Here is a 12500-nt window from a genome sequence, read left to right on the forward strand (position 1 = left end):
TCTTTTAGACTAGTGGTCCCCAACCTTTCTTGCGCCACGGACCGGCTACGCGTCAGAAATATTTTTGCGGACCTGCCTTTATATATATATATAAACAATAAATCAATATAAATAAATACTACATTTATAATAAGTATATATACCGTATTTGCCGGTGTATTGGTCGACCTTTTTCGATCCAAAATCGACCGAAAAAAATCGACCTCGACTTATACACCGAGTCATAAAATTTAACTTCGTATTCATCGCTTCAAATGTGATGGTAACCAAGGCCGTTTCTCATGCATCTCATTGTGCGTTGCACTTAGAAAATTTGAACCGGGCGGCGTGCGCGAGTGCGCAGCCCGTTGGAAGTCGAATGAGGCGCCGCGACCACCTCCGCGGTGCTTATAAACCGCCGATCCGCTCGGCGGGGGCTATTTTCGGCCACTTGGCTCGTGCGCACGGCCTCCCGGATGTGCCGGGCGGGTGCGCGAGCTCGCCGGCCGCTGGAAGTCGAATGAGGCGCCGCGACCCCCTCCGCGGTGCTTATAAACAGCCGATCCGCTCGGCGGGGGCTATTTTCGGCCACTTGGCTCGTGCGCACGGCCTCCCGGATGTGCCGGGCGGGTGCGCGGGCTCGCCGGCCGCTGGAAGTCGAATGAGGCGCCGCGACCACCTCCGCGGTGCTTATAAACAGCCGATCCGCTCGGCGGGGGCTATTTTCGGCCACTTGGCTCGTGCGCACGGCCTCCCGGATGTGCCGGGCGGGTGCGCGAGTTCGCCGGCCGCTGGAAGTCGAATGAGGCGCCGCGACCACCTCCGCGGTGCTTATAAACAGCCGATCCGCTCGGCGGGGGCTATTTTCGGTCACTTGGCTCGTGCGCACGGCCTCCTTGATGTGCCGGGCGGGTGCGCGAGCTCGCCGGCCGCTGGAAGTCGAATGAGGCGCCGCGACCACCTCCGCGGTGTTTATAAACCGCCGATCCGCTCGGCGGGGGCTATTTTCGGCCACTTGGCTCGTGCGCACGGCCTCCCGGATGTGCCGGGCGGGTGCGCGATCTCGCCGGCCGCTGGAAGTCGAATGAGGCGCCGCGACCACCTCCGCGGTGCTTATAAACAGCCGATCCGCTCGGCGGGGGCTATTTTCGGCCACTTGGCTCGTGCGCACGGCCTCCCGGATGTGCCGGGCGGGTGCGCGAGCTCGCCGGCCGCCGGAAGTCGAATGAGGCGCCGCGACCACCTCCGCGGTGCTTATAAACAGCCGATACGCTCGGCGGGGGCTATTTTCGGCCACTTGGCTCGTGCGCACGGCCTCCCGGATGTGCCGGGCGGGTGCGCGAGCTCGCCGGCCGCTGGAAGTCGAATGAGGCGCCGCGACCACCTCCGCGGTGCTTATAAACAGCCGATCCGCTCGGCGGGGGCTATTTTCGGCCACTTGGCTCGTGCGCACGGCCTCCCGGATGTGCCGGGCGGGTGCGCGAGCTCGCCGACCGCTGTAAGTCGAATGAGGCGCCGAAACCACCTCCGCGGTGCTTATAAACAGCCGATCCGCTCGGCGGGGGCTATTTTCGGCCACTTGGCTCGTGCGCACGGCCTCCCGGATGTGCCGGGCGGGTGCGCGAGCTCGCCGGCGGCTGGAAGTCCAATGAGGCGCCGCGATCTCCTCCGCGGTGCTTATAAAGTGCCGATCCGCTCGGCTTGGAGCTATTTCCGGCCTCCCGTTGGTGCCGGGCGGCGTGCGCGAGCTCGCCGGCCGCGATCTCCTCCGCGGTGCTTATAAACAGCAGCATGCGCACGGCCTCCCAGAATTTGAACACATTTCGTCAATAAATTTCGCATATTGAATTTTGAAGTTTAATATAATGCAACAATTGAGCTCGACTTATACAAAGGATATATCATAAAATCGTAAATTTCCGTGGAATTTTAGGGGGTCGACTTATACACCGAGTCGACCTGTACACCGGCAAATACGGTAAATACGATTAAATAAAATGATACGACTGGCATAAAAACAAATATAAACCACATAAAAATAAAAGTCACCATTACGTTGAATTATTGGGAGCACCGAGCTTGTTTCTCAGAAACGAGCCGGTCCCATCCAGGCGTAATCGGAGACAATGAAACCCGAAGTGGTTAAGGTTTGTCTTTTAATGCAGGATGCTTGGTCTCCATGTGCCGAAGCAGTTTTGAAGGCTTCATTGGCTCGCTCGCTAGTTTCAGGGGCGATTGTGTCTATAAAATGCAAAATGTTGGGTCACCTCACGGCTTACGGCCATACTACCCTGAGAACGCCCGATCTCGTCCAATCTCGGAAGCTAAGCAGGGTCGGGCCTGGTTAGTACTTGGATGGGAGACCGCCTGGGAATACCAGGTGCTGTAAGCTTTTTCTTTTTCTTATGTGCACTTCAATCGTTTAAGAAGCTATTTTTTACAACACCCATCACGAATGGCATCCGGAAACAGCAAGCCTAATTTAAACTCCGACATTGAAACTATAACACGAGTTTGAAAGCTATATTATGTGGTGACATCCACAGCATTGTAGTTAAATTTTTTACCGCTAGAGAGCAGACTATGTACAGTGAGCATGGCTCCCTGTGAACTCAAAGCAGCAGGCTTGACTTGTAAAAGAACCCAACACAACACTTCCATGAAGTAATTGTACTAAGTTCATTTTGTTTTTCCTTATTTAATCACTTCACTGGTTTCTTTTATATCAAACAAATTGTTTTAGGTTATTCACCTGACATGTTGATCCATCAGCTGATAAAGACGCGTCACCATCACATCTGTGACACTCTGATGAAGGCGGAAGAAACCGCCGAAACATGTCAGGTGAATAACCTAAAACAATTTGTTTGATATAAAAGAAACCAGTGAAGTGACTTCCATGAAGTGTTTTTAAACTTTTCAAGGCATTTATTTTGATTCAGCAAAATGCAGGTCGCAACGGCAAATTCGTGCTACCGCATAAAAAGCTGTCAATAACTTTTCATGATAGCCATGTTTCCAGAAAACACCAAAAGCCTTGGAAGAAAGCCTGTTTCGGCCCTGGTTGTAAAAAAAACAAAAAAAAAACAAAAGGGAAGGGTGACCGTCCGGGAATACCAGGTGCTGAAAGCCTTTTTTTTTTTTTTTTCCCACGTCAATTGTGAAAGGAAACTTTTACCACAGCCATCAAGTCCCGCCGCTGCTTGGCATGGTTTCAGGGGCGATTGTGTCTATAAAATGAAAAATTCTGAGCGGTCTCACGGCTTACGGCAATACTACCCTGAGAGCGCCCGCTCTCGTCCGACCTCGGAGGCTAAGCAGGGTCGGGCCTGGTTAGTACTTGGATGGGAGACCGCCTGGGAATACCAGTTACCGTAAGCTTTTTTTTTTTTTTTTTTTTTTCTTATGTGCACTTCAATCGTTTAAGCCAAGAACTTTTTACAGCACCCATCACGAATGGCATTCGGAAACTGCAAGCCTAGTTTGAACTCCGACACTGAAACTACAACACGAGTTTAAAACCTACATTGTGTGGCGACAGCCATAGCATTGCAGTTCACGTTTTTACCGCTAGAGGACAGACTATGTACAGTGAATAAAGAGCATGGCTCCCTGTGAACTCAAAGCAGCAGTCTTTACTTGTAAAAGAACCCAGCACAACACATTGCGCTTCTATGTAGTGTTTTTACCTTTTTCATGACATTTATTTTGATACAGCCAAATGCAGGTTTTGTGCACTTCACTTTTCCGTTGGGCATTCGCGTAGAACCCTATTCCAGTTACGGCCAGATTCTTTTAGACTAGTGGTCCCCAAACTTTCTTGCGCCACGGACCGGCTACGCGTCAGAAATATTTTTGCGGACCTGCCTTTATATATATAAATAAACAATAAATCTATATAAATAAATACTACATTTATAATAAATATATATAAATAGGAGGCGGCTCGGTGGCGCACTGGGTAGCACGTCCGCCTCACAGTTAGGAGGGTGCGGGTTCGATTCCACCTCCGGCCCTCCCTGTGTGGAGTTTGCATGTTCTCCCCGGGCCCGCGTGGGTTTTCTCCGGGCACTCCGGTTTCCTCCCACATTCCAAAAACATGCTTGGTAGGCCGATTGAAGACTCCAAATTGTCCCTAGGTGTGAGTGTGAGTGCGATTGGTTGTCTGTCTCTGTGTGCCCTGCGATTGGCTGGCAACCAGTTCAGGGTGTCCCCCGCCTACTGCCCGATGACGGCTGGGATAGGCTCCAGCACGCCCGCGACCCCCGTGGGGACTAAGCGGTTCAGAAAATGGATGGATGGATGGATATATAAATAGGATTAAATAAAATGATACGACTGGCATAAAAACAAATATAAACCACATAAAAATAAAAGTCACCATTACGTTGAATTATTGGGAGCACCGAGCTTGTTTCTCAGAAACGAGCCGGTCCCATCCAGGCGTAATCGGAGACAATGAAACCCGAAGTGGTTAAGGTTTGTCTTTTAATGCAGGATGCTTGGTCTCCATGTGCCGAAGCAGTTTTGAAGGCTTCATTGGCTTGCTCGCTAGTTTCAGGGGCGATTGTGTCTATAAAATGCAAAATGTTGGGTCACCTCACGGCTTACGGCCATACTACCCTGAGAACGCCTGATCTCGTCTTATCTCGGAAGCTAAGCAGGGTCGGGCCTGGTTAGTACTTGGATGGGAGACTGCCTGGGAATACCAGGTGCTGTAAGCTTTTTCTTTTTCTTATGTGCACTTCAAGCTCTTTTTTTTTTTTTTTTTTCTTCTTATGTGCACTTCAATCGTTTAAGCCAAGACCTTTTTACAACACCCATCACGAATGGCATTCGGAAACTGCAAGCCTAGTTTGAACTCCGACACTGAAACTACAACACGAGTTCAAAACCTCTATGTACAGTGAATAAAGAGCATGGCTCCCTGTGAACTCAAAGCAGCAGTCTTTACTTGTAAAAGAACCCAGCACAACACATTGCGCTTCCATGTAGTGTTTTTACCTTTTTCATGACATTTATTTTGATACAGCCAAATGCAGGTTTTGTGCACTTCACTTTTCCGTTGGGCATTCGCGTAGAACCCTATTCCAGTTACGGCCAGATTCTTTTAGACTAGTGGTCCCCAACCTTTCTTGCGCCACGGACCGGCTACGCGTCAGAAATATTTTTGCGGACCTGCCTTTATATATATAAATAAACAATAAATCAATATAAATAAATACTACATTTATAATAAGTATATATACCGTATTTGCCGGTGTATTGGTCGACCTTTTTCGATCCAAAATCGACCGAAAAAAATCGACCTCGACTTATACACCGAGTCATAAAATTTAACTTCGTATTCATCGCTTCAAATGTGATGGTAACCAAGGCCGTTTCTCATGCATCTCATTGTGCGTTGCACTTAGAAAATTTGAACCGGGCGGCGTGCGCGAGTGCGCGGCCCGCTGGAAGTCGAATGAGGCGCCGCGACCACCTCCGCGGTGTTTATAAACCGCCGATCCGCTCGGCGGGGGCTATTTTCGGCCACTTGGCTCGTGCGCACGGCCTCCCGGATGTGCCGGGCGGGTGCGCGATCTCGCCGGCCGCTGGAAGTCGAATGAGGCGCCGCGACCACCTCCGCGGTGCTTATAAACAGCCGATCCGCTCGGCGGGGGCTATTTTCGGCCACTTGGCTCGTGCGCACGGCCTCCCGGATGTGCCGGGCGGGTGCGCGAGCTCGCCGGCCGCTGGAAGTCGAATGAGGCGCCGCGACCACCTCCGCGGTGCTTATAAACAGCCGATCCGCTCGGCGGGGGCTATTTTCGGCCACTTGGCTCGTGCGCACGGCCTCCCGGATGTGCCGGGCGGGTGCGCGAGCTCGCCGGCCGCTGGAAGTCGAATGAGGCGCCGCGACCACCTCCGCGGTGCTTATAAACAGCCGATCCGCTCGGCGGGGGCTATTTTCGGCCACTTGGCTCGTGCGCACGGCCTCCCGGATGTGCCGGGCGGGTGCGCGAGCTCGCCGACCGCTGTAAGTCGAATGAGGCGCCGCGACCACCTCCGCGGTGCTTATAAACAGCCGATCCGCTCGGCGGGGGCTATTTTCGGCCACTTGGCTCGTGCGCACGGCCTCCCGGATGTGCCGGGCGGGTGCGCGAGCTCGCCGGCCGCTGGAAGTCGAATGAGGCGCCGCGACCACCTCCGCGGTGCTTATAAACAGCCGATCCGCTCGGCGGGGGCTATTTTCGGCCACTTGGCTCGTGCGCACGGCCTCCCGGATGTGCCGGGCGGGTGCGCGAGCTCGCCGCCCGCCGGAAGTCGAATGAGGCGCCGCGACCACCTCCGCGGTGCTTATAAACAGCCGATCCGCTCGGCGGGGGCTATTTTCGGCCACTTGGCTCGTGCGCACGGCCTCCCGGATGTGCCGGGCGGGTGCGCGAGCTCGCCGGCCGCTGGAAGTCGAATGAGGCGCCGCGACCACCTCCGCGGTGCTTATAAACAGCCGATCCGCTCGGCGGGGGCTATTTTCGGCCACTTGGCTCGTGCGCACGGCCTCCCGGATGTGCCGGGCGGGTGCGCGATCTCGCCGGCCGCTGGAAGTCGAATGAGGCGCCGCGACCACCTCCGCGGTGCTTATAAACAGCCGATCCGCTCGGCGGGGGCTATTTTCGGCCACTTGGCTCGTGCGCACGGCCTCCCGGATGTGCCGGGCGGGTGCGCGAGCTCGCCGGCCGCTGGAAGTCGAATGAGGCGCCGCGACCACCTCCGCGGTGCTTATAAACAGCCGATCCGCTCGGCGGGGGCTATTTTCGGCCACTTGGCTCGTGCGCACGGCCTCCCGGATGTGCCGGGCGGGTGCGCGAGCTCGCCGGCCGCTGGAAGTCGAATGAGGCGCCGCGACCACCTCCGCGGTGCTTATAAACAGCCGATCCGCTCGGCGGGGGCTATTTTCGGCCACTTGGCTCGTGCGCACGGCCTCCCGGATGTGCCGGGCGGGTGCGCGAGCTCGCCGGCCGCTGGAAGTCGAATGAGGCGCCGCGACCACCTCCGCGGTGCTTATAAACAGCCGATCCGCTCGGCGGGGGCTATTTTCGGCCACTTGGCTTGTGCGCACGGCCTCCCGGATGTGCCGGGCGGGTGCGCGAGCTCGCCGGCCGCTGGAAGTCGAATGAGGCGCCGCGACCACCTCCGCGGTGCTTATAAACAGCCGATCCGCTCGGCGGGGGCTATTTTCGGCCACTTGGCTCGTGCGCACGGCCTCCCGGATGTGCCGGGCGGGTGCGCGAGCTCGCCGGCCGCTGGAAGTCGAATGAGGCGCCGCGACCACCTCCGCGGTGCTTATAAACAGCCGATCCGCTCGGCGGGGGCTATTTTCGGCCACTTGGCTCGTGCGCACGGCCTCCCGGATGTGCCGGGCGGGTGCGCGAGCTCGCCGCCCGCCGGAAGTCGAATGAGGCGCCGCGACCACCTCCGCGGTGCTTATAAACAGCCGATCCGCTCGGCGGGGGCTATTTTCGGCCACTTGGCTCGTGCGCACGGCCTCCAGGATGTGCCGGGCGGGTGCGCGATCTCGCCGGCCGCTGGAAGTCGAATGAGGCGCCGTGACCACCTCCGCGGTGCTTATAAACCGCCGATCCGCTCGGCGGGGGCTATTTTCGGCCACTTGGCTCGTGCGCACGGCCTCCCGGATGTGCCGGGCGGGTGCGCGAGCTCGCCGGCCGCTGGAAGTCGAATGAGGCGCCGCGACCACCTCCGCGGTGCTTATAAACAGCCGATCCGCTCGGCGGGGGCTATTTTCGGCCACTTGGCTCGTGCGCACGGCCTCCCGGATGTGCCGGGCGGGTGCGCGAGCTCGCCGGCCGCTTGAAGTCGAATGAGGCGCCGCGACCACCTCCGCGGTGCTTATAAACAGCCGATCCGCTCGGCGGGGGCTATTTTCGGCCACTTGGCTCGTGCGCACGGCCTCCCGGATGTGCCGGGCGGGTGCGCGAGCTCGCCGGCCGCTGGAAGTCGAATGAGGCGCCGCGACCACCTCCGCGGTGCTTATAAACAGCCGATCCGCTCGGCGGGGGCTGTTTTCGGCCACTTGGCTCGTGCGCACGGCCTCCCGGATGTGCCGGGCGGGTGCGCGAGCTCGCCGGCCGCTGGAAGTCGAATGAGGCGCCGCGACCACCTCCGCGGTGCTTATAAACAGCCGATCCGCTCGGCCGGGGCTATTTTCGGCCACTTGGCTCGTGCGCACGGCCTCCCGGATGTGCCGGGCGGGTGCGCGAACTCGCCGCCCGCCGGAAGTCGAATGAGGCGCCGCGACCACCTCCGCGGTGCTTATAAACAGCCGATCCGCTCGGCGGGGGCTATTTTCGGCCACTTGGCTCGTGCGCACGGCCTCCCGGATGTGCCGGTCGGGTGCGCGAGCTCGCCGGCCGCTGGAAGTCGAATGAGGCGCCGCGACCACCTCCGCGGTGCTTATAAACAGCCGATCCGCTCGGCGGGGGCTATTTTCGGCCACTTGGCTCGTGCGCACGGCCTCCCGGATGTGCCGGGCGGGTGCGCGAGCTCGCTGGCCGCTGGAAGTCGAATGAGGCGCCGCGACCACCTCCGCGGTGCTTATAAACAGCCGATCCGCTCGGCGGGGGCTATTTTCGGCCACTTGGCTCGTGCGCACGGCCTCCCGGATGTGCCGGGCGGGTGCGCGAGCTCGCCGGCCGCTGGAAGTCGAATGAGGCGCCGCGACCACCTCCGCGGTGCTTATAAACAGCCGATCCGCTCGGCGGGGGCTATTTTCGGCCACTTGGCTCGTGCGCACGGCCTCCCGGATGTGCCGGGCGGGTGCGCGAGCTCGCCGGCCGCTGGAAGTCGAATGAGGCGCCGCGACCACCTCCGCGGTGCTTATAAACAGCCGATCCGCTCGGCGGGGGCTATTTTCGGCCACTTGGCTCGTGCGCACGGCCTCCCGGATGTGCCGGGCGGGTGCGCGAGCTCGCCGACCGCTGGAAGTCGAATGAGGCGCCGCGACCACCTCCGCGGTGCTTATAAACAGCCGATCCGCTCGGCGGGGGCTATTTTCGGCCACTTGGCTCGTGCGCACGGCCTCCCGGATGTGCCGGGCGGGTGCGCGAGCTCGCCGGCCGCTGGAAGTCGAATGAGGCGCCGCGACCACCTCCGCGGTGCTTATAAACAGCCGATCCGCTCGGCGGGGGCTATTTTCGGCCACTTGGCTCGTGCGCACGGCCTCCCGGATGTGCCGGGCGGGTGCGCGAGCTCGCCGGAAGTCGAATGAGGCGCCGCGACCACCTCCGCGGTGCTTATAAACAGCCGATCCGCTCGGCGGGGGCTATTTTCGGCCACTTGGCTCGTGCGCACGGCCTCCCGGATGTGCCGGGCGGGTGCGCGAGCTCGCCGGCCGCTGGAAGTCGAATGAGGCGCCGCGACCACCTCCGCGGTGCTTATAAACAGCCGATCCGCTCGGCGGGGGCTATTTTCGGCCACTTGGCTCGTGCGCACGGCCTCCCGGATGTGCCGGGCGGGTGCGCGAGCTCGCCGCCCGCCGGAAGTCGAATGAGGCGCCGCGACCACCTCCGCGGTGCTTATAAACAGCCGATCCGCTCGGCGGGGGCTATTTTCGGCCACTTGGCTCGTGCGCACGGCCTCCCGGATGTGCCGGGCGGGTGCGCGAGCTCGCCGGCCGCTGGAAGTCGAATGAGGCGCCGCGACCACCTCCGCGGTGCTTATAAACAGCCGATCCGCTCGGCGGGGGCTATTTTCGGCCACTTGGCTCGTGCGCACGGCCTCCCGGATGTGCCGGGCGGGTGCGCGAGCTCGCCGACCGCTGTAAGTCGAATGAGGCGCCGCGACCACCTCCGCGGTGCTTATAAACAGCCGATCCGCTCGGCGGGGGCTATTTTCGGCCACTTGGCTCGTGCGCACGGCCTCCCGGATGTGCCGGGCGGGTGCGCGAGCTCGCCGGCCGCTGGAAGTCGAATGAGGCGCCGCGACCACCTCCGCGGTGCTTATAAACAGCCGATCCGCTCGGCGGGGGCTATTTTCGGCCACTTGGCTCGTGCGCACGGCCTCCCGGATGTGCCGGGCGGGTGCGCGAGCTCGCCGCCCGCCGGAAGTCGAATGAGGCGCCGCGACCACCTCCGCGGTGCTTATAAACAGCCGATCCGCTCGGCGGGGGCTATTTTCGGCCACTTGGCTCGTGCGCACGGCCTCCCGGATGTGCCGGGCGGGTGCGCGAGCTCGCCGGCCGCTGGAAGTCGAATGAGGCGCCGCGACCACCTCCGCGGTGCTTATAAACAGCCGATCCGCTCGGCGGGGGCTATTTTCGGCCACTTGGCTCGTGCGCACGGCCTCCCGGATGTGCCGGGCGGGTGCGCGAGCTCGCCGGCCGCTGGAAGTCGAATGAGGCGCCGCGACCACCTCCGCGGTGCTTATAAACAGCCGATCCGCTCGGCGGGGGCTATTTTCGGCCACTTGGCTTGTGCGCACGGCCTCCCGGATGTGCCGGGCGGGTGCGCGAGCTCGCCGGCCGCTGGAAGTCGAATGAGGCGCCGCGACCACCTCCGCGGTGCTTATAAACAGCCGATCCGCTCGGCGGGGGCTATTTTCGGCCACTTGGCTCGTGCGCACGGCCTCCCGGATGTGCCGGGCGGGTGCGCGGGCTCGCCGGCCGCTGGAAGTCGAATGAGGCGCCGCGACCACCTCCTCGGTGCTTATAAACAGCCGATCCGCTCGGCGGGGGCTATTTTCGGCCACTTGGCTCGTGCGCACGGCCTCCCGGATATGCCGGGCGGGTGCGCGAGCTCGCCGGCCGCTGGAAGTCGAATGAGGCGCCGCGACCACCTCCGCGGTGCTTATAAACAGCCGATCCGCTCGGCGGGGGCTATTTTCGGCCACTTGGCTCGTGCGCACGGCCTCCCGGATGTGCCGGGCGGGTGCGCGATCTCGCCGGCCGCTGGAAGTCGAATGAGGCGCCGCGACCACCTCCGCGGTGCTTATAAACAGCCGATCCGCTCGGCGGGGGCTATTTTCGGCCACTTGGCTCGTGCGCACGGCCTCCCGGATGTGCCGGGCGGGTGCGCGAGCTCGCCGGCCGCCGGAAGTCGAATGAGGCGCCGCGACCACCTCCGCGGTGCTTATAAACAGCCGATCCGCTCGGCGGGGGCTATTTTCGGCCACTTGGCTCGTGCGCACGGCCTCCCGGATGTGCCGGGCGGGTGCGCGAGCTCGCCGGCCGCTGGAAGTCGAATGAGGCGCCGCGACCACCTCCGCGGTGCTTATAAACAGCCGATCCGCTCGGCGGGGGCTATTTTCGGCCACTTGGCTCGTGCGCACGGCCTCCCGGATGTGCCGGGCGGGTGCGCGAGCTCGCCGACCGCTGTAAGTCGAATGAGGCGCCGCGACCACCTCCGCGGTGCTTATAAACAGCCGATCCGCTCGGCGGGGGCTATTTTCGGCCACTTGGCTCGTGCGCACGGCCTCCCGGATGTGCCGGGCGGGTGCGCGAGCTCGCCGGCGGCTGGAAGTCCAATGAGGCGCCGCGATCTCCTCCGCGGTGCTTATAAAGTGCCGATCCGCTCGGCTTGGAGCTATTTCCGGCCTCCCGTTGGTGCCGGGCGGCGTGCGCGAGCTCGCCGGCCGCGATCTCCTCCGCGGTGCTTATAAACAGCAGCATGCGCACGGCCTCCCAGAATTTGAACACATTTCGTCAATAAATTTCGCATATTGAATTTTGAAGTTTAATATAATGCAACAATTGAGCTCGACTTATACAAAGGATATATCATAAAATCGTAAATTTCCGTGGAATTTTAGGGGGTCGACTTATACACCGAGTCGACCTGTACACCGGCAAATACGGTAAATACGATTAAATAAAATGATACGACTGGCATAAAAACAAATATAAACCACATAAAAATAAAAGTCACCATTACGTTGAATTATTGGGAGCACCGAGCTTGTTTCTCAGAAACGAGCCGGTCCCATCCAGGCGTAATCGGAGACAATGAAACCCGAAGTGGTTAAGGTTTGTCTTTTAATGCAGGATGCTTGGTCTCCATGTGCCGAAGCAGTTTTGAAGGCTTCATTGGCTCACTCGCTAGTTTCAGGGGCGATTGTGTCTATAAAATGCAAAATGTTGGGTCACCTCACGGCTTACGGCCATACTACCCTGAGAACGCCCGATCTCGTCCAATCTCGGAAGCTAAGCAGGGTCGGGCCTGGTTAGTACTTGGATGGGAGACCGCCTGGGAATACCAGGTGCTGTAAGCTTTTTCTTTTTCTTATGTGCACTTCAATCGTTTAAGAAGCTATTTTTTACAACACCCATCACGAATGGCATCCGGAAACAGCAAGCCTAATTTAAACTCCGACATTGAAACTATAACACGAGTTTGAAAGCTATATTATGTGGTGACATCCACAGCATTGTAGTTAAATTTTTTACCGCTAGAGAGCAGACTATGTACAGTGAGCATGGCTCCCTGTGAACTCAAAGCAGCAGGCTTGACTTGTAAAAGAACCCAACA

General features: G+C 59.3%; 3 non-coding genes and 1 pseudogene across 3 annotated transcripts; all 4 read left to right on the forward strand.

The window, feature by feature from the left end:
- Nucleotides 1–2252: 2252 nt before the first annotated feature.
- On the forward strand, nucleotides 2253–2371 carry LOC125993278 (5S ribosomal RNA). Its single transcript, XR_007490107.1, has one exon. It is a non-coding gene; the product is annotated as a 5S ribosomal RNA (ribosomal RNA).
- An 870-nt stretch (nucleotides 2372–3241) lies between these two features.
- Nucleotides 3242–3360, forward strand: LOC125993208 (5S ribosomal RNA; annotated as a pseudogene).
- A 1224-nt stretch (nucleotides 3361–4584) lies between these two features.
- Nucleotides 4585–4703, forward strand: LOC125993284 (5S ribosomal RNA). Its single transcript, XR_007490113.1, has one exon. It is a non-coding gene; the product is annotated as a 5S ribosomal RNA (ribosomal RNA).
- A 7421-nt stretch (nucleotides 4704–12124) lies between these two features.
- LOC125993279 (5S ribosomal RNA) lies at nucleotides 12125–12243 on the forward strand. The gene has a single exon (XR_007490108.1). It is a non-coding gene; the product is annotated as a 5S ribosomal RNA (ribosomal RNA).
- Nucleotides 12244–12500: the final 257 nt, after the last annotated feature.

This window comes from Syngnathus scovelli, unplaced genomic scaffold, assembly GCF_024217435.2.
Source record: "Syngnathus scovelli strain Florida unplaced genomic scaffold, RoL_Ssco_1.2 HiC_scaffold_27, whole genome shotgun sequence".
NCBI lineage: Eukaryota > Metazoa > Chordata > Actinopteri > Syngnathiformes > Syngnathidae > Syngnathus > Syngnathus scovelli.